We start from the raw sequence: 23,425 nt of genomic DNA, 5'->3' as shown, positions 1-23,425 counted from the left end.
AGTAGCTGTGTAGCCCCATGGAACTATTTGTGCGTCATTGTAAACTATAAGACACATAAATGACTAATAGACTTTCCTCCACACTCACACGCTGTTAGGCAGCGGAATGAGGTACTAGCGATGACATTTTTGATATTTAACTCTCTTTACCCAGCATATCTGCCAAAATGAAAACTGATACTGTGCCTAGTCTTGCATTTGAAGAATGGACAGAAAGGTTTGAACTTGGGATTACAGCCATAATCGAGCTTAATGCAGCTGGATGCAGGACAGGAATCCCAGTATCAACTGAAGGGAACACAGGACTAAGAGAGCAGGAAACAAGGAGAGAAATTTCTGTGGCTTGTTTCAGCATTAACATATTAGACCTGCCTGGGTGACTCTGAGGCAGAGATGGAAGACCGCAAAGGAGAAAAGGAAAGAAAGCAGCTAAAGGATCAGGCCTGATATAAGTTCTTGCACTATTCCTCAAATTTAGGGCAGATAGTACTCCCAGAAATATTTTTCTAAAATATTTCTGTAATAATGAAAAGCCCTTTGGACTAGAAGGTGGTAACCATGCTCTCTAAATCAGTTTTAATCTACTGTTTCAGGCACCCAATCCCGTGTAGTGCCAGAACAAATATAGAATGAGCAAGAAGAGAAATTGTCTCCAGGTTATTATGTTTAGGCCTCCAAGGCTTTCTAACTTTTAGGCCAAACCTCAGAGATAAAGGGCTTTTTTTTTTTTCATTGTACTTTTAGGAATAAGGATCAATGATTTCCCTTCGATCAGGCCCGCAGCTCTGTTTGATTTCATTTTCTTATGTTTTTACTGTGTGGTGTCTTGAGATGTTTGTTTGACAAAGTGCTCCATAAATGGGAATTTTTATCGTTATTGTCATTGCACTTCTTAGGTCCCAAACTATACATTGTTGTCATACTAGTGTTTTAGACTGATTTTTTCATTGCTGAGGAGGATTGATCAGTCCTGTTACACTTGCTAGTGGGACCAATATATTTTGTAATTAATAGAGTAGTCTTCTGTAGAGTGCTATGTTGGACTGGGTGCCTGGGCAGAGAGTTATTCTTCTTTACACACAGCTCTGCATTTAGTCTGATAATAATATCATGTCAGTAAATAACAGGATTCTGAGAGCTTTTCTGTTTCTTTGCTTTTTAATTCAGGCAGCAGTCCATCCCACCCAAAAATACTACTGGCTGAGACCTGAAAACACCAACACTTCTCAAAACAGCTATTAAAGTGCTTCAATGAAATTCTCCATCAGAAATAAATATTACATTTGGATTTCTAATATGAGCAAAGGATATGACAGAATAGCTTCTAAAGATGCCATTTACTGTCTTTTCAAAAATACACAGATTTCACAGTCTTTTTATATTATTCCTCTCATTTAATGCTTGCTGTCCTACAGCCTTTAGTCCAAATTCTGTTAAACTGCACAATGCCGTTGGAGTACAGCACAAACGGGAGATTGAAGGGGCTCCCTTGAAGTCGAGTTTGGTAAAACAGCCTGGAATAATTGGATACACATGCTAGAGCAGTCTGGGTAAAATGCATAAGGATATAAATATGAAGTACGAGTGTCAGATGATCAGGAAGATATTCTAAAAAAACAGGTAGTGTGATTTAGACCATCGTTCACGTCAATGCTGAGTTTTACTTCATAGACTTGAATGTGATCACAGTTACACTAGCAGAAGTCCACAGAAATTCAGTTTAAATCGACGGAATAATAGAAGACTGAAATCAAAATAATAGAACAGAATTTGCTTATCTTTTCTTGCACGTGCATCCTAAAATAGATCTGCTCACTTGACTGATACAAATACATTTTATCACTTTTTATTATTGCGGTGCAACTGGCTCTGAAGTGCTACAGCAACTGGAGCGTAATTCTTTTCAGATCACACATAATCCATACTATTTTTAAACAGGTACTCTGTTTAGACTTTGGACTAGAGAATAGCTTCAGCCAAGCTATGGAAATTTCTGCCAATTCTCAACTTTTATTGCTAGGGTCAAAATACGATTCCAAAAAGAAACTGTTATTCCCCGTTCCCAAGTTAAATTTGCAAAATTGGCATTTAAATGTAAATATTATTTATCTTGGTTGCAAAATGAGCACAACTAGTGTTGCATAACAATAAATACAAAGCCCCAAATGACATAATAGAGCCACTTTCAGTGCTGTACTACACATGCAGCTTAGAGTGTGGGTGAGCTACAACAGAAAGTGTTCTAACCACTGACAGACCAGGAAGAAATATGGATAAATCTGGATTAAAATTATGGCAGTTTTTACCTGTCTTGCTACAATACTTTTTTCTATTTTATAACTAATGGAACATACACTTTACATACTAAAGACAGTAAGTAACTTGTGAATTTCTACCTTGGTTCCTTTTGGCAAGAACAGATGGAGCTGTTTTCATTTTTCAGCCCTTTAATCCCTTATGCACAAGCTATCATCATACTAATAACTATCTCCATACCTGCAATTCACCTCCTTGCACGTTGGTTAACGCAGGTCTTCTGGAGTCCGGCAACTGTTGCAATGCCAGGAGTGCCCAGGGCTTTACGCTGCATTATGGGAGTCAACACCTAATGTCAGAGAGCTCTGAAATCTCAGCATGGATCTGCACAGTCTCACAGACAACCAATGTGCATATCCTCGTGCAGGATCTTGCATACAAGGGTCCCAAAGAAAACACAACTTGTTATACTCATTAAAACCACATTGTCCCATCATATTATTCTGACTTAGCTAGTCACCTCCTTACTTGGTTCCTGAACAAAGGCATGGAAAAAAATCCATAATGCATAACTTGACTGGAAGGGAAGATAGATGACCTTACATAATGCTAGACCATGTTTAGTTGTCCCATTTCACCCTGAAATGCACTGAAATGCAGCCAGTAAGACAGACACCAGGGTCAGACTATAGTCTCAGGAGAGATTCGACAAATTACATTTTCAGAACTAGCTACTATGATCTAGATGCCTCCAGATATCATCTCCCACAATAAGCTAACAACATCTCTTTCTATTAAAATATTTTTTTCACCACATAGTAGTGGTGAAAAAGTACACGGTATCTCTTTAACACAGGCATTTTAACTGTAGTTTATGATAACTCACCATCCTGTAATAACAAAATGAAATAATATGGAAGTAACTATGTTTGCACTTTCCCTCTTCATCTTTCAGTTTAAACATCCTAGAAATTGACAACATTAACAAAAAACAACATTCCTACCCTTTTGTTGTGCCCCCTGAGCATTCGGTCCAAAATTATCAATGCATAACATTCACGATAACTAGCAGCAAGACAGTAGTAAAAATATACTAACAGTTACAAAGCAGCGATAAGCACTCAACACCAAGAAATAAAGAACACAGAGGAAAGGAGTCCTAATTACCAAAAATTACCACTCAGGAAAGAGATACTAAACTGCATTGTTCATTTAGGTGTTCACCTTAACGTATAGAGCACAAATAGAAAGAAGATACTTCTAGGAACCCGGCAGTCACTGCATAACTTGTGCAACATGACAAAGGTAATTTGCAGAACTACCAATAAGAATACATTAATACATACTCATCTTGTAAGAAGACCAGTGGGATACCAGAGATGGACAAAAGAAACACATAGGTCCGCTACTAGATGGGGAGGGTCTCCTCACAGACAATGACATAGGCAAAGCAGAGACGTTTAATGCCTTCTTCGCCTCTGTCTTCAATGCTGATGATGGGCTTCGGGACCCAGGGTACCCTGAGCTGGAGGTCCATGACGGTGGGAATGACAAACTCCCAACCGACCCTGAACGTGTGCGGGATTTGGTGCTCCACCTGGATCCATACAAGTCCATGGGTCTGGATGGGATTCATCCCAGGGTGCTTAAAGAGCTGGCTGACATCATCGCGGGACCTCTCTCAATTATTTTTCAACGATCTTGGGAATCTGGTGAGGTCCCATTGGACTGGAAGCTGGCAAATGTTGTGCCAATTTTCAAGAAGGGTAAGAAAGAAGACCCTAGCAATTACAGGCCTGTCAGTCTCACGTCAGTGCCTGGTACAATTATGGAGAGTATGATCCTTGAAGTTATTGAAGTGCACCTGGGGGACCAGCCAACATGGGTTACATGAGCAGTAGGTCCTGCCTAACAAATTTGATTTCCTTTTATGATAAGATCACCGATCTAGTCGATCAAGGGAAACCAGCTGATGTGATCTTTTTGGACTTCAACAAAGCTTTTGACACGGTTTCCCATAGGATCCTACTGGACAAAATGTCCAGCATACAGCTAAACAAAACCATCATACAATGGGTGAGCAATTGGCTGACGGGCAGGGCTCAAAGGGTTGTGGTAAATGGGGCCACATCTGGCTGGTGGATGGTCACTAGTGGGGTCCGTCAAGGCTCCATTTTAGGGCCAGTCCTCTTTAATGTTTTTATAAATGATTTGGATGTAGGACTAGAAGGTGTTCTGAGCAAATTTGCTGATGACACTAAACTTGGAGGAGTTGTGGACTCGGATGAGGGTGGAAAGGTCTTGCAGAGAGATCTGGACAGATTGGAGAGGTGGGCGATCACCAATCACAAAAGCAAGTACCGGGTCCTGCACCTGGGACGGGGCAACCCTGGCTATACATACAGACTGTGCGATGAGACGCTGGAGAGCAGCCCTGCAGAGAGGGATCTGGGGGTTGCGGTTGACAGCAAGTTGAATATGAGCCAGCAGTGTGCCCTGGCAGCCAGGAGGGCCGACTGTATCCTGGGGTGCATCAAGCACGGCATTGCTAGTCGGTTGAGGGAAGTGATTGTCCCGCTCTACGCTGTGCTGGTGCAGCCTCACCTCGAGTACTGTGTGCAGTTCTGGGCACCACAGTACGAAAAGGACATTAAACTGTTGGAGAGTGTCCAGAGGAGGGCGACGAAGATAGCGAAGGGCCTAGAGGGGAAGACGTATGAGGAGCAGCTGAGGTCACTGGGCCTGTTCAGCCTGGAGAAGAGGAGGCTGAGGGGGGACCTCATCGCAGTCTACAACTTCCTCGCGAGAGGGTGTGGAGAGGCAGGTGACCTATTCTCTGTTATCACCAGTGACAGGACCCGTGGGAATGGTGTGAAGCTGAGGCAGGTGAAGTTTAGGCTGGACATCAGGAAGAGGTTCTTCACCGAGAGGGTGGTTGCACACTGGAACAGGCTCCCCAGTGAAGTAGTCACTGCACCAAGCCTGTCTGACTTTAAGAAGAGACTGGACTGTGCACTTAGTCACATGGTCTAAACTTTTGGGCAGACCTGTGCGGTGCCAGGAGTTGGACTTGATGATCCTTATGGGTCCCTTCCAACTTGGGATATTCTATGATTCTATGACTGTTTGTGTCAGTGTTCCTGCTAGCTTATGCCATCCCCTAGTTAAGCCATTGCTTATGTACATAGCTTCGCCTTCCTTAACTTGTACAGTACTTTTGAAATCAGAATCCCACTGCTTAAAATTGCTTTGCATACTTCTGCTGTACTGAGTTTGAGCTCCAGATTTGTTCTAGACTATCATTTTTCCTGTTTATTTCCTTCATCCAGGGCTCGCTACAAGCAGACAACTCCTTGCTTTGTAATATCACCTTTCCTATGTCTCTGAAACAAGCTTTCATGATAATCATCAAACACCTATGGTGAGGTATTTCATATACAGGATCCCATGAGTACACACTATAAAATCATCAGATTTGTCATATTAAAATAGCAGTAATAAAATAAATTGGTAATTAAAGCCATATTCTCCTCCACGGAGAAGACAGATCTCAGCATCAGACAGCAGGCAACTGCACCAGAGAGAAAGCACATTTGCTGGCTCATGGGAATTTTCTTCCATTAGTGAATTTTACTAGTTTCAGCAACCATGGGAGGATTAGGTAGAAGTAAAGATCCACATCCTGATGGTGGCCTACGGAACTGGGGTAAGGGCATGCAGTCTAATTCTATGAATGGGGCAGGCAGACAGTAAATAATATAGAAAATGATTACTTTCCTATCTAGCTCTAGGATTTTTTTATTATTACTATTTTTTCCCTCCCCACCTGTGGACTGAAATCATTCCCCTTTCAGGAAACTATAATCATCACGCAGTTTCCATCAGGTACTCCTGCTCAGCTCAAAACCTGCCATTAAAAATATCATGATGACAAATGGGCGCAGGGATTTTGCTGATGAATGGATAGTACCAAATTAATTAAGTAGAAATGAGGTTATTAAATGAGGTTAAATAAGAGCAAGTGTAGAGTCCTGCACCTGGGAAGGAACAACTGGATGTATCAGTACAGGCTGGTGGACGACCTGCTGGAGAGGAGCTCTGAGGAGAAGGACCTGGTGGACGACAGGTTGACCATGAGCCAGCAATGTGCCCTTGTGGCCAAGAGGGCCAATGGGATCCTGGCGTGCATTAAAAGGAGCGTGGCCAGCAGGTCAAGGGAGGTGATCCTCCCCCTCTACTCTGCCCTGGTCAGGCCTCACCTGGAGTACTGTGTCCAGTTCTGGGCTCCCTGGTACAAAAAAGACAGGGATCTCCTGGAAAGAGTCCAGCGGAGGGCCACAAAGATGATACGGGGCCTGGAGCATCTTCCCTGTGAGGAAAGGCTGCGAGACCTGGGTCTGTTCAGCCTGGAGAAAAGAAGACTGGGAGGATCTCATCAATGTGTATAAATACCTGAGGTGTGGGAGACAGAGATTTGGCCAACCTCTTTTCAGTGGTTTGTGGGGATAGGACAAGGGGTAACGGCCACAAGATAGAACAAAGGAAGTCCCACACCAACATGTGAAAGAACTTCTTCACAGTGAGGGTGACGGAGCACTGGAACAGGCTGCCCAGGGAGGTTGTGGAGTCTCCTTCTCTGGAGATATTCAAGGCCCATCTGGATGCCTACCTGGGCAGCCTGCTGTAAGGAACGTGCTTTGGCAGGGGGGTTGGACCTGATGATCTTTCGAGGTCCCTTCCAACCCCTTCAATTCTGTGATTCTGTGAAATCATGACCAACACTGGCATGAATATCACTTGTGCGAAAGCATGAGTTGACTGAAAACACCAAGAGAATGATCATCTTTATCGTGTAGGCTTTTCACACTAGAAGTAGTAATTTAGTGCACCCAGGCAGCAGATCCAGGAAGCAGCTGGTCCAGCCCTACCTGAAAACATCTGAGGAACAGGAGTCTCATTTAAAATAACCCAGCCCACAAAGACAGATGAAGTTCCATTGAAGAAAGCCCTAACAGAAAAGTCCCGTGGGAACTTTCCATAGAGAAAAGAGGACCTCTCCCTGCAAAGCTTGTCTTTCTTCAGCCCAGAAACAGCTTGCTTACCTGCAAAAGGAGCTTCTCTTGTTCGATGGCTCGGATTAGAAATCAATAGGCTCTGGCACTGCTTCCAACTTAAGTAATAACAATCCTGCCACTGATTCAGAGTGTCTGGAGCGTGATACCTAAGGATGTGATTACTGTATTTTCTGGTTCCTGAAGGCAGCTGCACAGATTTTCACGCATCTCCCCTCCTGAACAGATTGCGGAAGGGGATTTATGCAACAGAGAATGAAGAGGCTTCCCGAGCTCCGTGAGACCAATGGGCAAGGAGGGGCAGGATTTGTGCTCAGGAAGAGGAAGGGAGGGAGCATTGCCACATTCTGCAGCTTTTATCTAGAGGAATACTATCAATCAGATGTTACTGAGGGGACCCATAAATGGATGTTGGTAAAGTATACATAAGAGGCGTCACCCAAATTCCTGTCATCCCATATTTTAATAGTAACGTGGTCCTTTTTTTTTTTTTTTTGGTATCCATACAGTTAGAAAGTCAAATGGTACGGTGAATTACCAGCTGACATTGTCTTGTTCATATCTACCACTTCTGAACTTCTTAAAATAAGTAGGGCTGGTTAGAGAGACTAACTGCAGAAGTCACTTGTGTGGGCTGGAAGACCACGACAACTATAGCCGTATTAAATATCTGAAACCCACCCACAATCCAATGCTATGAGAGGGAGACGCTAGAGCTCCAAATTTACTGTGAATATGCTACGCTATTTCTAAGAGATATCTCACCAAACTATCCTACAATAAATAAGAGGATTTAAGCTGAGGTTAATCAGAGATAGATCAGTCCCAACACCATCTGTGAGTACAATTACCTTCCACGCTATCACGTGAGGTTTCACTGAACTTTTATTTTGATTTTATTTCCAGGAGTGGGACACTTGTGTAGCACACACGTCTCTGAGCAGCTTTGCATTAAAGCTAGTAACTAAGCAATTACCTTGTAATCAGACACAGTGTTGACAATGCAATCATGTGGCAACATGTAATTACATGGCATAACATTGCACGTAGTATTTTGCACTGCGCCTTGAAAACATAGTGCTGCCATATTTTTTTCTCAAGCTGAATAAGGCTCCAGAGATTCTAAACAATGCACTCAACCTGAAAACATGATTCTCACGGCTTTTTTTGTTGACATAAGTGAAATGCCCAGACAGGCCAATAAAAGGAGAAAAAAAATAGAATATACCTTCTTCACTTTCTTTTATTTAGGGTAGTATGAAGCATCTTAAAGGAAGAGTTTGGAGACCAAACCATATATCTGTATCTTCCCCCTGGGGCAACTTCTCCAACCACTGCCAGCTGGAAGACCCACTCTCTGCACAGGCAAAATTTAGCAATTCATCATGTCAAAGAATAAGGAGAACTTCTCTGACTCTAGGGATCGATCTTAACACCCAAGGGGCACAAGGGCAGGATATAAAGTCTCTGAGTTACTGTTAATGCTGCCTTCTAGTAATAAAGGCCATCCATTCCATCCACTGTTGTTAAAATTCTGAACATACTGTTTTCTCCTAGGAGAAAGCACATGCACTTTTGGGATGTCTGAAAAGTAACCCAATGCATATGAATTAAAAGAAAAAAAAATACCACAAACACCAAATACTTACAGATTGTGGTTTAAAAGAATGACTTCTCCATAATTTTAGGATAAATGTTTGTTGCACTTCTAATTTCTTGAGTGCTCCAGACAGACAGTTTAAATTGATGGCTTGTTAGTGAGGACTGGCCCCTTTGTGAGATGTTTTCAGAATGATTGATTTACAATAAAGTGGCTCTTGGTGGGTGCACGCAGGTGGAACTGATTCAGATCGATTCCACAGAAGCTGACTAATCAGCTGTTTAAACTGGCAGAGTGCTCAATGACAGAAACAGCGCAGCTATCATTTTCTATCTAAGATTACAAATTAACTTGTTCTGTTTATCCTGTATGCCATCAATATGGAGAGAAGCAGCTGAGACGGAAGTGGGATTCCAGACTGATGGTCTACAGCCTTCCCTACAGATGCACTTTTAAACATTGACAATGAAGGCGCAAGGGGAAATCTCATTACATATTAACGAAACCAGCGTCAAGCACCACCAAAGAGGAGGACTCCTTAAATTAATTAACTGGAACAGGAAGTCAACATTATTTTTAAAACGTGACCACAAAAGGATAGATCAATCCCCAAATGGCCAAAAGTAAATATGTACTGGCACTTCCTCCCCTGTCCCGTACACTAGCACGTACCTCATCAGTCTGTCCCTCTCTATGTACATTATATGCACACCAGAAAAGTAGCATCGTTAGAAACTGGTATTTCCAGAAGTGATTAATGCTGGTAATCAACATTTCAGCCTCTACAGTCATATCCATGAAAGTGTCATTTTTACAACAAGATGAACACCTCCATGGGGAACACAATGTATATGGGTAAGTGAAAGGTGTCAGAGAAAATGTGGGTAAGTGAAAGGAGAATAGATTCTTCCTGCTTCAGAGCTGATAACAAGAGCAGGGGTGTGAGGGGGGAGAGGGCTTAGAAAAATAATTTTAACCATCTCTCATCTATAATGTTTCTTTCATATAACATCTCTAGCATTTGAAAAAACATCCTTGATTTTTTTTTGTATACTTCCTCCTCCATTTGTCAGACATACCCCTTATTTTAATTACATTTAAATCTGCAGGAAAACACCAAGCATGCCTTAGTGTGAACTGCAGTTCTCATCTTGTTTACAGCAGGGGGTACAGATGCTGCTGCTAGCAAATGAGTTTTGGCCAACCTACCAGAAAAGTTCTGCTTCGGCAGCCTTTTAGGGCTACCTGCAAAAAGTGGGGAGACAGAAAAAAAGGTTTAGCCTCTCTGAACCCTTTCAGTCCTTAGTCTCTCTACTGGCAGCAATTTCTGATATCTGTTTTTTGATCCCTTTATGTTCTGAGAACAACTAATGGCACATTGAATACCTAGAGTTAAAAACAAAAACAAAAAACCTACCTGACAGGAGTTAATAGCTACCACACTGATTCAAATTAAAAGTAGTTATTGAAAAGTGCTGCACTAATGCCATTACCTTAAGGAACAATAACATAAATACATCGATCCCACTCATTGCTCACAGACATTTAGGGACCCCGAGATGCGTCCCAAATCTAAACTGCTATTTCATTTTAACTTGTGAAATGCATAACGTACTACCACAGTGTCATCTGCTTCCTTCAGGTATTGATAACAGAACTAAAAATTGTAAGCAGACACTGACTTGAAATTTGGTGGCCTAAGAGGCAAATATTTTGACAGATGTACTGCTAAAACTACTTTTTATTACTACGGAAAGGAAAGTACAACCTGATTGTCAGTAATAAAGGAAAACAATGTATTACCTGCATTGTTACATGCATACTAAATGTCAAAATTGTTGAACAAGTCTTCATCATGAAATAAGCTTGTGAAGGGCAATAAATTTGTTTCTATGAAGTAAAATCAAAACAAAATTCTTTTAGGCTGATCAACCATACGTCTGGATGCTCACACAATAGACAGTACTATTTGCCGAGTAACGCAAAGACCCTAATTTCAGAGAAAGCAACTAATATATATAATAATCAGGAAGCCACGTGCAATCTGCGTATGCATCTCATTGGTTTTTCTGATTATCTGTGCCTGAGATTAGCCTCTTAACCTTCTCTTATTTAGCTTAAAACTAAAAAACAGCCTAAAAACACTTAAAAGTGTTAGATGCCCAGCATACTGAGGTAAAATTTAGCTGCCTCTCTGCTGGCTTCCCTTTGAGACTTCAGCCCTGACCTGAAGGGATCTTTTCTGACTCTCAGACTTCTCCAGAGAGAAGAAATAATTCAGTGGTCCTGAAGGTGTAGGCCTAACTCTCTCCTGAGCAAACTGCCAAAGCCAGCTGATTTATGTGCACTAGTATTGTGATGTGGGCTGCTCACAGCAAATTGATCTGATAGCACTGAAGTCATTTCACTCCAGACCTCAGGTTGATATGCAGCCTCAGAGGTGAGATAAGCTACCTGGTTCAGAACTTAACAAGACATGTTTCTTCAAGATAAGATTGGCAATTCAAAAACAGCTGCTGCTTGGACAACCAAGCGCAGACGTTGACCATGACCTATCACACAGAATTTGGTTCACACAGATGTAGTACGGACACAGAGAAACAGAAACTCATGCAGCAGACATTTGAATGAAGTATCTGAGGTTATCAATATATGAATGTATTGTATACAAAATCTAGTTGAAAAGACAAAATATGACTTATCAACTATTCAAGCAATATGAGGTGGTAAGAAGGGAAGAAGAAACCCAAGGCACAGACTCATTCTATATTTAGAGGAGAGCAATAGCAATTCCAAACTGAGCTAGTGCATAGTGTCAGAGAACTGGAGCTGGCACCTTTACATCTTCTGGATGCAAGTGATGTCAACTGATTCCCACAGCGACTGAAAGACAGGAAATACCAATATGCACTCTTAATGTAGCCTGTTCTCTAAGGCTGCTCTAAATTTATTTTTGACTGAATTAAGACTGTTTGAATATATTCTGCAGACATTTATGCACTCAAAGGATAACCCTGAGAGTGCTATACATGCTGCAAAAACACAAATGTGGAACTCTGGGCAAACACCATTGTGCTGCGTGTGAGTGCACAGTTCTGCTCGAGAAAGAGCAGAGTCCACAAAAATGTTTTCTCTGTATGCAAACTTGGGATGAAACCTCCAGTCCTTTTATCGTTGACCCACTCCAGCAGTGTCTGAGCTGTATCAAACTGACACCAGGAAAGTCTTATTTTAACGAATTTCAAATATATGCACTGATAGTCACAGAAAGCCTCTTCATAAAAAGCCATGTATTTTTGCTTTTAGTTTCATGCATTGCCTTTTAAGTACATAGAAATTCCTGTGTACTTATGTTTAACGTCTGTTCCCTGTAAGATATTAGCAGTCATTTCCCTTGTTTCAAAATGTAATTGCTAGGATTTCCAGGGGAATATTAATTATTCTGTAGTTATCTATTTGCTAAGGAAAAAAATATTATAAGGTTGGTTGAACAAAAGCACATAAGCACTGTAATCAATGACCTAATTCTTTACGTCCTTACAGGGGACTGGGCCACATTACACCTAGCAGAATCAATCTTGCTAAAACATTTCCTATGTCAACAAACCTCTGGACCTGTGGGTAAATGGTAATTTTACAAAAGTACAAATATCAAGAAGACACAGTTCAGTAAATCTATGTGTTTAGAGAGCAGGATTTACCCTCATATTTTCTTGCTGCAATCTAAAAGAGACATTGAGAGAGAGTCCTTCCCTGTCTGTCCTGCATTTTGACTTCACAACCTCATTCAAATTGAAAATCAACTTTTAAAGTGAGAGATGTGGTCACATCTCACCAGCCTCTTATAAAATCTCCCCAGATCAAGTGTAAAAATGGACACTAACAAATTACACTAGAAAGTTTTCATATACTAACTGCAAGCTAATGGGAAAAAGTATTAAATAAAGTACATTTCCTGGATGTCAATTCAGAATAAACAGCACAACCAGCCTAAACCTTTAGGGTAAAGCCCTGTTCTTACAGACCTGGCACAGACCTGTTTGTTGCTGCTTTTTTTCCCCCCCACAATGACTCACTTTCATGTGGTACATATGTATCTTTCAAGGCCCCAGATGAGCTAGGATTCATGACCACGCACTGTGAGATTCATCCGCACGAGCAAAAACTGGGAGAAAATACATTGGCCTTGAGGATTTCCGTGAATTTGGAAATGTGTTTTAAATACAAATGATCACAGCATCCCTCAGATGCGAGGATCTGGGTGGAAAGGACACCTTAAGCAAAATTCACGGGGGAAACTTAAAGCTAGAGATAAGTAAGACTTACATAAAACAGTGCAAATAGTGGTAACTGATGCAAACTCTGTTACTCAAACATTTGGGGAAAGACCTGGAAAAGCCAGCAATGATTAGTGTGATGTTGATTGTCAAGAGACTAAAGGAATTGTCCTTATGATAAATCAGACATTTAATATTTTAGGTACAAGACTGTAAGTCCTCAATGAACAGTTATCTAAAATAATTTCTTAATAAAGAAGAGTTAATAGGACTTTTGAGGATGAGAAGTTCTCAAGGTACAAAGAGGTGATATTAACCTTTGAAACTAAAGAAAACTGCTTGTCAAAGATATTTCTTTTGATGTGTGTAAACTGTTGAGCAGTCAATCATGAGCGGGTTTTTGGTGCTGCTTTTGATCTTGAAATTGCATGTGTACAGCTTAATTGCACATCGGCAAGAGCTGAGGGAGTAAGTTGTGGGTTGGTTATTTTTTTAATATATATTTTTTTTCCTATTCAAATGAAAAACAGCTGTCTTCTGTATTCAAAAGCTGTTGGTCAAACCAAACCTTTCATTTAATGTTTCTCACTGTGGTGTGTGTACAAAAGACAGAAGCAAAGAGAGAGCAAGTATGGAATTTTTATCAAAGATTTGCACTGCAGGAAACCAGCTTTAGATCTAAATCTAGTCAAGAATGCAATAGGGGTTTCTTCCCAGGTGGGGAAGAGGATAATTAACATAATTCAGGGAAGAAAATTAATTGTGATAGATTAGAATATTTTATATCAAATGCAAATTTCCCATTGATTTTTGTACTTGAATTCTAACAGCTATGATATATCGAAGATAGGGAAGTATAATAATAATGATGACATTAATAGCACTCTAGGGTAAAGAATTATTAAGACTTAAATGTGATACTTTTCAATAATGGTAGATGAACTGATTTTGAGGCATATTCAATGAGAGCTTCATGCATTTAATTTAGTTTTATACCCGGTAAATTGGACTGATGGCATGTCACATCACTATCCTTAAGCTTGAAAAGTAAGCAAATTGAAGGATTTTTTTTTTTCCCACCCCCCCTCTCATCCAGAGCCCATTAATAGTTATGTTGTTTCTGGGCAGTAATTTATGTTTGTTACTATGTTCACTATAAACAAGAGGATAACAGAACAGTTAAGGTATATTGTTTTGGCACTAAGAAGGGGAATATGCCTGTTTTCTCAGAACTACTCGGAACATAACATGAACCGGGTCTGCAAATGGGGATCCTGGGGTCTGGGTAGGGCTATTCACATCCAACTTGTATGAGAGCTACAGAAATTGTCTATTTGTATTAACCTAATGGGCCAACCTAACTGGGAAGGCCCCTTTGTGTTTTGTCCCTGAGCACTACATAAACTATGGATGGCATAGTATGTTACAGCTCTCTACAAGAAAACATTTTTATATGAAAAGATAAAAATAATAGAATGTGTGCAATTATCATGTTCGTTGCTTTTATTTTTTAAATCACATTTCTGCATGATACTTATAAGAGAAAGAGTCTCTTCCTGGGATGAGAAGCAAAAGGAGGAAAAGTTTAGAAGTGAGGCCTGGGTAGGCCATCAAGTCCTGAAAAAGGCAAACGAACAGAGATTCTGCTTTGGCACAAGAATAGGAAATGACATCTACCTGTTACTATTTTTTATAGCATTTGAGTAATACCATAGGAGTTGTATGAGAAACAAATAAATGCAAACAGATCTTAAGACTGGTGCAAAACAAAGATGAAGACTGTCTTTTCTGATGTGGGTCAACAAGAGAAAGAGACTTCAGGGGAAACCTGCTGAATTTCAAATGGAAGGTGAACCTGGGTGCGTAGCAGATGCAATTGCACCTGAACATAGACCTGAAAAGCCGCAGTTTAACAGAGGTGAGCAGAAGACCTACATTCTTAAAATGCGGCAAGTATTTCGTACCAGGGACTGCTCTGCATCCAGGCTATCAGGTCTGTTCTTGTTGGGAGTGCAATTCCCTGCAAAGATTTCCTACCCCAAGCAGAAGCTTACCAGAGTCTCTGTGTTTACCAGAAGGTGGTTTTGACTTGGGGCTTGGTTACTCAGCAGGCCTGCCAGCAGGAGAAATCTTTAATTTGTGGATGGAGTCTTTATGCTCCCGTGCTGTGGGGTCATGCCCGAGCATTAAAAGAGGTTGATTTGACCTTGAAATAGAGGTCAGAAAATCAGTTGAGATGCAGGATCAGTTCTTCAATTTCAGCTTTGAGGATATACAATTTCTGCAATTTTACAGTTTCCAGTATTACTTCCCATTTTGAATAAGAGGTACAGATGCAGATGGAGGACTACTATATTCTAACTTAACAGGTGAATAGGAATCTGTGGTTTTGAAAATGCATTTAGATACCAGTCTTATCTAGTACTCTGATTAGCAGCTTCCTGGAAAAGTATTGACCAGTGTTTGAAATTTCTGATTTAATAAAGCAGAGGAGGTAGAGAAATTGCTCAACTTTTTTTTTTTTTTAATATAAATAAATTAACATATGCAGTTTTGAAAGAGAAATTTTGCAATATTTCCTCTTAGTAGGTGTAGAAAAGAAGGCCCACGGTTCATTTCACAGTATAAGCATGTGGCTATATGACATTTCTATGTGAATGGCATCCCTTTGAAATACTGTAACAAGTATAAACCATATATAAAATTCATATAAAATACTGAATTATGACTCCATTCCAAATCTAACTAAATTGCTAAACATGTTAAAAAAAATTAATCATATAATTAATGGGTGTACTGATTTGTGGCAGCTGTCCAGAGAAGTAAGGCAAGTGGTTTTTTAAAGCTATTATTTAAGCTATCGTATCAACATGAAATAATTAAAAAAAAAAATCCCAGCTGTTTTTAACTTAACTTACTTCTAAACATACACTGAGTATACAAGCAATACAGGTGAAAATTCATCTCACCTAATATACGCCATTTCAAATTAACCAGCAACTATAAGTTAGTTGTGAAACTCCCTCCAAAACTGAGATACAACGAGAGCTACTGAGGATGATTAATTCTCCTTACAAGTTAAACACATTTTTTGGAACGACTTAGATTAACTTTTGAAAACTCTCGTTTCTTACAGGTAAAACCAGAACTCAAGCTAAACAAAAACACATCACCCACACAATAAATGGCATAAAAGTGGCATGCACTTATTTCATAATACCAAACAGGTATCATTAAAATTTCCTTTTAAACTCCCTTGATGTCCAAATTTGTTTCTTACTATATGTTTGCAACACTTCACGAGACAAAGGATATGATCCATAAGGCATGAAAACAAACTTCACCTTTATTCTGCATTGCTAGAAATAGCTCAAGAAGTCATTTTGCTCTAATTTGGAACTGTAAATACAACATGTCACAGCATGCTTTCTTTCCAAAGCAGGATTGAGGTAATTCCTGGGATAACTGCTTAAGTTACCTCCAAATGCCTCTTTGAAATGTTTTTCCACTTTATTTATTTCTTTGTATGGATTTTTTTGTCAGTTGCGTATGTTGTAGTATTAGTTTTTTATAAGAAAATTTCTAGAACACTATTTCTAGAATTGACTGGGGTATTTTCTGGCAGGTTGTTGTTATTATTAGGAAAAAGCGTACTAAAATAATTTTCATGAAATGTAATTTTACATTGAAACATGCCATTTTAAATGAAAACTTAGGCAAGAATTTATGATCAAAAAAAATCCACTTGAAATTTACAGTAGAATCATTGAATTTGGCTCGAATGGATCTAAGTCTATTTGATGGAAGATTGAAGTCTTGCAGCCCGTGGAACTGAGCCAAAATACTTCGAGTCACAAGACACATACTGCATATGCCCTCTCAAAAATACTCCTCTCTGAAATAACAAATAGAGCATACTGATGTCTGAGATCTATTTCAAAAGAAAACGAGGTCTTTTACGTCCACCTTTCTTTAAAAGATATATAGCCTGAACCAATCACGTGCGGCTAGAGTCCTTCCTATTAAATGTTATTGAAAAAAAAAAATAAAAAAAAAATGCTCATTTATGCACGAGAAGGACTGCACGGTCCTGGGGATGCTGAAAGCCTCGTGACAAAAACAACATGAAAAAAAAATTGACAGACCAGTTCTCAATGTGCTTCACCTAGACAGAGAAACAAACATGTACATTGACTGAACTTACAAAATTTGACACAGATCCAAACTATGGGCTACATTTTGTAAAAGACATTCATCATCACAAATCTCTCACTCTTCCATCTGCTAACTATGGTCAAACTCCATTGTGCAAAACACCACTGTTCTTTGTGATAATTACTTTACCTTGTAAAATTCATTCTGTTTACAACTGCTAGTATACAATAATGAAGTTTTAATTTAGAGACTCAGATTTGTGACTTCTGTGCTGAACATCTGGGTAAGTAGAATATTATTATGATACCCCAAGGAATTATTTTTAAAAAGCTTTTTTGATTCAAAAGCTTTATGGATTTCAAATACCTTGCAAATAATAATCAATAATATAAACTGTAATGAATTTTGAATATACAGGAAACATGAAGAGTATTATTCATTTGGAATTTAAAAGTTTAGCAAATGTATTAAATTAGCAGCACATTTAAATATCAGATTTGTTGGTAAATTCTCAGAAAAGTCACTCACAATGAGCAAAGGAGATAACTTCATCAATATTAATAGAACATAGTCTTTAATAAGTAGAGTGCCTGAAGAACATGTTAGTAGGATGATCCAGCTTTAGCAGGGAATAGCAAAAATGCTTCCATAATTCATAATCCTTTCTAAAGCACATTTTTCAAATATAGAATATATTTTCTCTTGTGTAATTTCATCTCATAGGATGTTTTAGATATTTGACTCTCATAGGTTAAAATAAATCTCCCACAGATTTTTATTTCATTTCCGAGAAGGCACACTTTAATTCTTAGCATGGATTCAATTGCCTAAATTTGCTACAGTACTGTCAGAATGATTCAGGACTCCATTTAACGTCTATTTCAGAATCTCTTTGACAAACACTTTAATTTTATCTCTTTCATGTAAATCCATAAAACAGCATGATCTGAGAATTCCTAACAAACTTATTAATGAAAATTTAAATATGCATGCGTTACTTATGCGGTTTTCAGTTAATTACATAGCAATAGTCTCATATATACCTTAATTAAATTAATTATTGATTAGTGCACTTTACACTGATATTTCATTAACACACAATAACTGTCTCATTATATCTGGATGAAGTTTTAATTAATTAAAAGTGTGGCTGGAAGTACAAAGTTAAGGAAAGAAATGCACCAGCAGAATAGTTTAAATTCAAAGAACTGAGTAAGTGTAAGCATGTTAATTACACTAAAAAAGAAGAATTAGTGAATAAAATACTTTGACAGCTTAAAGAAATTGATTCAATAAAGACAGTGCATGAGAATTTCTAAAGGATTAGGATTTAGGATTTAGCAGTAGGAAGTGTAAATTCATCTACGAGGCAAACCAGGAGAATTCTTAAAATATTGTTGTAACACTTGTAGGATTTTGTCCTTTGGTTATTTCTGACAGACTCTCTTACATTTTAAGCAGCATCCTAGATATCTAAATATGTAATTATGACTGTTTATTTTCACACTCATCAGCTATGAGCTATTTCAATAGGGTGATGCTGTAATTCTCACAAGATCTAGCAAATGATTCACAGCACTTTTATGTTGTCATTAACTGTCACATTTCTTGAGTTAAATATGAGCCCTGTCACTTGAAAGTCGGAAAGCCGCTTCTAAATTTCTCAATTTCATTAGCAATTGATTCAAATCACTTCCATAAAAGAGCCTGGATTGACATATGAATTGCAGTGGTTCCACAGCTTAGTGATTAATTAAGTGGGCTCACATTCAGCTATTTATTAACCTGAAAATTCTTGCTTCATTATACAAGGTTTTCTAATTATTACATGTAATTACTGTATTTATCTTTTCTGGGTTTTGAAAAAAGTTGATTGGTGGAAGATAATAACAAACTATCTGATCAGCAAAGCTTTACCAGCAATAACAAAAATCTATAGGCAGACCTGAAGCAATGTTAAAACTCCTTGACGCAATGGACTGTGAAATGTATTGTCAACATAAAAGTACATATTTCCTTAAAAAATGGAAAGAGATGTCAGCATGTGATATTCAAGGCATACACAGTGCAATGGTGCAGCTGATACAGTGAAGTGCATGCTTTGCGCTGGGCTATACATCCTTCATGGTATGATTTGAATGTAAACAAACATACATACATAAACACCCTTCTGTTATCCTTGACAGTAAAGAGAATTGAGGAAAAAATTGACTTATGTTTAACCACACACATGCCATAAAAAGGAGATGAGATACCACAGAGTAGCTGGATGATGATAGCAACTCATTGATTTGAAAATAAAAAGTTAACTTCTAAGTCCTTTAATATTACAGTCTTTGTTGTTTTTGAAGAAGGAATCGATAAATGTAGCTATTCTGCACCTGAATCCTTTCCACTTTCTTTTCCTTAAAACGATGTGAGTGACACAGTGTCTCATCTAAGTGCTGAGAGATTAGCTTGCTTTGTATTCTTCTTTTAAGTATCTACAGAAAGAGAGATTCCAGAATCCCCTTTGCTAAAGCTAAGTTAGGTTTCTTCTAACAATGTCACTTAGGTTGCTAGCTCATCACCTAAAAATTTCTCCAGACGTAAACCTTGTAAGTGCCAACATCAAGGAAAGCTTAATCAGAAACTGTAATTAAAAATGAGGCTGAAATATTTAATCCTGTCTGAATGCTACTGTTTACAGCATTGCTTTTAATTTACGGCTGGATGCTCATGTTGATCATCTGTAGACCACAGAAAATGCAAGTCATGACAGAAACAATGATTTTTCAGATCATGCCCCAATATAATATTTACTCATTACTATGAACAATACACCTGAAAATCCAAAACCCATTTTCAGCTTCTCAGACAATCATAGATTTTGGATAGTAATCAACGCTATTTCCTTGGGTGCTGTGCAAATATGACAGAGGGAGAACCCTTCCACTGAAGGTTTTGGTGTTTCAAATGCTCAGGAAGAGTGGTTTAAAGAAACATGCAAACAAGTGTCTTAATACGTCTCTACCTTAAGATTAAATACATTTTCTGAGCACAAAGGGAAACTGTTGGTGTTGTGTTTTTTTGCAACATGCTTGGACTAAAAATCACCATAGGCCTATATCGTACTGTCATATTATAATTACTTTCTGTCAATAACCTTGGAGCCAAATGCAAGCTAGTGACCTGGAGATGAAATACTCTATATCCTATTGCACTCTGCTGCGTACGCTGTTGCATTAAAGCTCAGATGAAATTTGTTTCCTTATAGGACTGCAAATCCATGTAACATTCTTATTACATTAATGAAACTCAAAACACAAGTGTTAAGATAATAAAAGTTGTTAGCTGCAATTAAAACAATCCAATAAAAGAAAGTAAGTCTTCATATTCTCAGAGCAATTTAAACATCTTGACCTCACGAAGAAAGGTAATCGTTCTTTGTATTGTAGCTTTATTCAGAGGCCACAATCAAAACCCAAGTCCATCATAAGCATATTCTAGGACATAGTCTTCACTTAATGAAGCCATGCAATCCAAGGATGATCTCAACAAAAGAAAGACCCAGAGAGTTATGAGCATTTAAATGCCATTGCACAATGGAAGTCCTGAGGTCATTGAAAATGTTTTCCTATAGAGAATGGCCAATACAAATAAGGTTGGCACAGAGAACTGAAATAGCAGGTCCACGACAGCAGGTAAAAGCTGAATAAACAGAATTTAAGTACCAGTACAGAGTCCTATCTGCTGAAACTGGATTTTTTAATCAGGTGCCAGAGGCGTGTAACAGCATAAATCTCACAGACCTTCAGAGTCAGTTACGCTCCTAAACCGCTTTTGAAAACCCCACCCTGGACTATTCTGTCCAGTGGCTGTTATTGAACTACTTTTGATGTTTTTTTATAACTATAAGCAAGATTATTTTCAGCTCTGCACCTCAAGATGTCTTCTCAAGAGAACAAATTGATTTTATGGATTATTGGTTTTAAACTCAAAGAGCATAGCTGTAGGTTCCTAACAGCTTGGGGATCTGAATACCTAAGAAAGCCAACACTGAGCAGACTTGCCTGCTCAGGACTGGAAGTCCCATGGCAGCAAAGATTTCTTTCCGTACTGTTTTTTGGAGCAGAGCAGGAAAGACTGCAGTGTTTTAGAACTTATGCTCACTTTACCCTTCCAGCTATATGGCTGACGCAGCTTTACACAGCTCTAACATTTCTCAGTCAGTGATGTAGTCATGTTCACAGAGAAATAGACTTTGCCCATTCACCATGACTGCAGCAACTTACGTAAAACATTCTGAGAGTATATCGTTTTGAATGACATTACTTTCACAAGAACGGAGATAGCAAATCAACATGTCTTCTCACAGACAGACATATTCAATTGGACTCCTACTTCTACCTCCTAAGTGAATCCAACATTAAGTCAGGCCCACTATACTTTTCAGGAGGTTGGCTGTGTAAGTTATTTTTACAACATCAGAGAACGCAAAGAAAAATTCAGGGGTTCATACTTTAAAATTACAATAATTGTATTTACTTGACAACAAAATGTACAAATTCAAAAAACTCAAAATGTTTTAAGGAGCTACATGTGGTTAGATTTGAGTGTCAAAACACAGTGCCACTGCCTACAAGATCATAGTTGCCACCATATACCTCCTGTAAGAACTAAAATAGCAGTTTTATTTAATTGGTCTATATATATTATTCCTGTGACAATTCTGGCATTCATTAGATGAGAAAGGGCAGCAGCAGGTTTTCTCACTACAGTACATACAATATTGAACTTAAGTTACAGCATCTTTCGAAACATGAGTAATGACAGTAGTTGTAATAAAGACAGAACTGGCAAATATCTTAGAGAAGAATGATAAAAAATGGATTCATGAATGACTGTAGTAACAAACTTCCTAAAGTAATGAAAGTGCAATATCAAGCACGTAAAGCAGCTGGCTTTTCAGTTCTGAAACTTGTTTCTACCAGAAAACTCCAATAAAACCTAGGCCTTTCGACATACCTAACGTTTATTAGGTGCTTGTTCCACAAAGAATTCCTGTTTGAGTATGATAACCCTAGCACTTCACTCTCTTTCCTTCTGACTCACTTTCAACCACACAGGGCTTCAGAGATGTTGGCATGGCGTCTCAGCCCCATTCCATCCAGCTTGACCTCCAGGTGGAAATACTTCCCATCGCTATAACAAATCTACAGATTCCCTATGTCTTTAGTTTTCTACAAAAACACAAAGGTGTCAGAAGAAGGGAATAGGAAATGCCCTGCAAATCATGCTAACACTGCTTGATTATTTTTTTTTTAAACAAACTAAGGCATTGCTGTGGCAAACACCTGGAAATAGCATAAAATCTATCTAACCTTGAAGAAGCATTTTTAAGTTGATCAAAAGTAAAATTGAAACAAAGGTTAGATAAGAGGCTAATTATTAGTGCTTATGTATCAAAAGAACACCAAGAATTCTGTTTGACTATTTTTTTAAAATTAATGACTATTAATTTTTTAAAATTAATGACTGCTTTGAAAAAAAAAGAAATCACATTCATTAACTGTTACTCCAACTACTAAAAAATAAATGCTTTATTCCTCTTGATTAAAATACACTAAAATATTGATGGCAACTTTGTCTAAAGGGCTGTAAAATACCATATGATTTTACAACTTTCATGGATATGCGATCTATCTAGGAAAATGCAAGATTACTGCACACCTGTATGCCTTATTCAAAGATGTTTTAAATGAGTCTGCAACTTCCACACAGTGGTCAAACACAAGTAAGAACTGGAAAACACATTGGTTGAACTGATTGTCATCTAAATGAGAGCCAGATTTATAAGAATGCATTAATAATGAAATGCCTTCCTGTCCTGGTTTCAGTTAGGACAGAGTTAATTTTCCTCCTAGTAGCTGGCAGGGTGCTATGTTTTGGATTAGAATGAGAAGAGCGCTGATAACATGCTGATGTTTTAATTGTTGCAGAGCAGTGCTTACACCAAGCCAAGGACTTTTCAGCCTCTCTCTGTCCTGCTAGCGAGCAGGCTAGGGATGCAGCAGGAGCTGGGA

The 23,425-nt window shown here is 38.7% G+C and overlaps 1 long non-coding RNA gene across 2 annotated transcripts in view; it reads right to left on the bottom strand.

Moving 5' to 3' along the window:
- The window catches only part of LOC121073431, a 68,427-nt gene that overhangs the window by 21,563 nt on the left and 23,439 nt on the right, over positions 1 to 23,425 (bottom strand). Inside the window, exon 2 of one of the 2 annotated variants that reach the window (XR_005821709.1) lies at positions 15,260 to 15,411. The exons of the other annotated variant lie outside the window; for it this stretch is intronic. This is a non-coding gene — a long non-coding RNA (uncharacterized LOC121073431). The remainder of the gene's footprint in view (positions 1 to 15,259; positions 15,412 to 23,425) is intronic. 2 annotated transcript variants of the gene reach the window in all.

The sequence above is a fragment of the Cygnus olor genome, chromosome 7 (genome assembly GCF_009769625.2).
Source record: "Cygnus olor isolate bCygOlo1 chromosome 7, bCygOlo1.pri.v2, whole genome shotgun sequence".
In the NCBI taxonomy this organism is placed as follows: Eukaryota; Metazoa; Chordata; class Aves; order Anseriformes; family Anatidae; genus Cygnus; species Cygnus olor.
Note: the sequence above shows the minus strand (reverse complement) of the source record. Positions and strands in the feature narration are given on the sequence as shown.